A 4063-nucleotide genomic window follows, 5' to 3' on the forward strand; every position below is an offset into this window, starting at 1 on the left:
CTATTTTTTTATAATGAAAATGAATCTTTTTATTGAAGGATCAGAAAAGAAAAAAAAAACATTTATACCTTATAATATACTGTATGTATATTGTACTCTACTAATAACATTATATATTTTTTGTATATATATTAAAACAGTATTTATTCTAACATTGTAAGTTTTTTTCAATTTAAAAATATCTTTAAATATTGTCACATAACCATATATGGTATCTTTATATTTTTTTACAAAATATATATATATCCACAAAATTATAATCTAAATATATTAAATTAGATAAAAATAAAACTAATATATATAAAAATTAAAAAAAACAGTAGTAAAAAGTCAATCCTATATCAAAATATAAACCGTATAAACTTAAATTCTATTTTTAAAATCGAAAAGTATTTCGTTTTTAAAATATTTATATGTAAAAGGTCAAATCCTATATCAAAATATAAACCGTATAAACTTAAATTCTATTTTAAAATTCGAAAAATATTTCGTTTTTAAAATGTTTATATCATATATTTATATCATATTCTACCATCAAGGCATCAACTATATGAAATCAATAATCAATCTATCTATTTATACTATGTTAGTGGTATACTTGTTACCCCTTGAAACACTTTTTAAGTCTAAAACTCCCTCCTAATTATTCTAAAGCTTTCTTTTTTTATTTTTTTTTATTTGTTTTTAAGTAGAAGTTATATTTAAGGCTTTATCATAAAAATTTTTCTATTCAAACAAATCTTTTTAAAATTTAAAGATATATGATATCCTTAAAACCCTTCCGATAATTTATTATTTATACAACATAAATGTTTGTTAATCATTTTAATTCATATCATTCATCTCCTTCTTAACTTTAATAAACAAATCAAGTTTAGTAAGTTTTTTAATAAAAAAAAAACATACAATGTTTTTAATATCACTTTAATCTTATTTTTGGTATTTTATTAATGTTTGTTTATTATTTGATATTGAATTGTTATGTTATTGTTATTTTTCATTTCTTTTAATTTAGTTTGTTGTCAATTGTAGTTTGATTATGATTTCTTATTTTACTGTAAAAGGGTTTATTCTATTATTTTTTTTTGTTTATGTTTTGTTATTTTTCACTCGTTTTCTTATTTAGTATTTTGATATTTACTTTTGGTATATATTTTAAGACTATCCGTCCATCGGACGGGACTAACGACTATATAAATATAAATGTTTAATATATTTTATTTGAATGAGTATGATGAAATTAATTCTAATAGATCACATATCTGTTTGCAAAAATAATGAATCGTTATGGTTCTAGATTACATTACATCTTAACTTAATTTTATGTTTATTAACATTGTAAGATGTATATTGATATTTATATGAACATTCGATAATGAATTTTTGTCTCAAGAGATTGGTATAAATAATTTTATAATATATTAAATTATAATAATTATAATTACTTGTTAATTGACTAATATTTAAATAGGTTTTAGGTAAAATAAAACAACTATTAAAGTAAAATAAATAAAACAATATTCACTGAAAATCACCGCGCATCATGAAAATCACCGTGCATCAATTGTTTCGTGAATCTTCGTGCATCAATTTAACCATGATCTAAAGGTCAAGATCTTGTCTTATTTGTTTTACTTTAATACTTGTTTTACAATACCCAACCAATATGAGTTATACGTTGGACTTATCTATTTCAATATGGGAAATGATCCTACACAACACAATTTTACCATTCACAACAATATATGCATTAAAAGGTTGTACAATACAACTGTCTGATGCATGTATTGTTGTGTATGGTAAAAGTGTGTTGTGTAGAGATCACCTCCTTTTCAATATATGTAAAGATCTCGAAAGACCAAGTAATTATAGATTTATATATACATGTTTAAAATAGAAGCATTTATAATCGTTAAAAGCTATTATTAATTAATACTCATATAACAACTTTATTAATACTCATACAAGCACATTTGTTATTGTTAGAACGTAATTTCAATAAAGTAATTAATTACTTTAGTAATGGTAAAACTAAATTAGGAAAGGTCACTATTTAAGATTAAATTTCATCCAAGGGTTAAGGCTTTTTCAAAAATGAATTGTAGATGTTGTTTTATAGTTATTGGGAGATTGTTTTATCTAATAAAATATTACCGTTAAAAAAAATCTAAAGGATGGATATTTACTTAAAAGGTTATGAGTTAGACTTTTTGGCATAACATACAATGTCGTGGTTTTTCACTTAACGATAACCAAAACATGATTAAGTCGTAGCTACATATTAACAGCTAGTGGTGTAAATGTATCATTTAAGGAGAAGTTTTTACCTTGCCTATTAAAAAATAGCATTTTCTTTATGTAAAAAACTTTAAATAGCTTTTATTAAAAAACAAAATGATATTAATCTGCTTATAGGTAATGTGTCAAGGCTAACTAAAAGTGGATTAGACATTGCTAGTGAAACTCGAGCGCTATCTTTCGGTTTAGTTACAGGTTCAGATTCTTGTTTGTAGACGTGCTGGGTTACTTTCTTGGATCGATAGTGTAAGTCCCAAATAGATGGATTATCTGACTGGCAAACAATTCTGATCTAGAATGAGACCAGTTGAGAATGACGATCTAAATATGGATTAACAATAAAAGTAAATGACTTAAAGTAAATTGCAAGAAACTAAAATGCTGAAACTATATAAATAATATATATAAGTCAAGTATGTAGCATTGAGATACGATGTACTTTTCAATGTATTTTATTCAATGATATAAACAAAATTCAAAGGTTGTTGCGGAACAAAGATAATCACCTTACTTAAGTGTCTAAACAACCTTAAAAGACAAGTGATCTAAATAACTTGGAAATACTCGTAAGAGTTACTTAAAGTATATCTCACAACTTACAATACCAAAGTTTCGAGCAACTTGCAAAATGTGAGAGACCTTGTATTTATAGGCAAAGTCTATGATGACGTGGACAAAGCCGTACAAATATGGTTGGGAACATTTAAGGAATTGAAATCAATTCCTTAACATGCGTATTTTTAAGGTTAAGTCTGAAAGTCATTTGATGTGATATTTCACACTTTATTCTCAACCTTTTACTTAACTTTGTACTTTTTCAGAGATAAAACTATTATCCATGTAAAGGTTGGTAAAGTCAAAAGACTTTCTCGTAATCAGTGTAAAAGTGTTGTAAGTACTTTTACACTGAGAAGTGATATGTCGTATTTTATGCCCATTTCCCATAGCTTAAGTAGTCGATTACTAAGGTTTACGAGTCGTTTTCATATATATTTGGTGCGTTTATGGTATTTGTTAGTGTTTCAGGTTGTTAACAGGTGCCTAAGCAATAATCTGAAGAAAACGAAGTTCTGGAGTGAAACAAGTGCTTACGGACGTTTTACGGAGTACAGGGATGAAGATTGGAAGCTGGTCAAAGAAAATCAAAAATGGTCAACACAAGTCAACGCGCACTGCGGCGCAGTTCCATGGTGCGTCACAGTCATTCGTGTCGAGAAAAAAACTGCTTCGCAGTATCCTGAAAGTGCGACGCACTTGTACCATATACGACAGAGCACTAGTCAACGATTGTCAAAGTCAAGAAAGTCAAACAGAAGACTGCGACGCAGTATAAGTCGAATCTGAACAAATTTTTAGAAAGTATAAATAGCTTGCTAAAACATTCTTGAAACCCTAACTTCACTTTCTAGACGATTTTTGAGTACTTTTTAAGGGTTTTTCTTGTATTCAATCATTTGGAAGGATCTCAAGCTCGATTGGAATCATTCCGTTATTCGTTTTCAATTCCTTGTATTCGGTAACGATGAATTCTCTATATTTGGTTCGTATTTCGTATTTTAATATGAGTGGCTAATCACCTTTTCATCCATCTTGATGGAGTGAGACATTATGTAAGGATTGCACAATATTTTATAATTCAAGTGATTTGATTTAACGTTGTGTCGTGATCTTAATCTATTAAATCTTTGTTATTTAATTATTAAATGCGGATAATTTTTATACAAACTTAGTGGCAGCTAGGGTTGGGTAAAAGTTATTTTGATCG

This window comes from Erigeron canadensis, chromosome 1 (genome assembly GCF_010389155.1).
Source record: "Erigeron canadensis isolate Cc75 chromosome 1, C_canadensis_v1, whole genome shotgun sequence".
NCBI classification, from domain to species: domain Eukaryota; kingdom Viridiplantae; phylum Streptophyta; class Magnoliopsida; order Asterales; family Asteraceae; genus Erigeron; species Erigeron canadensis.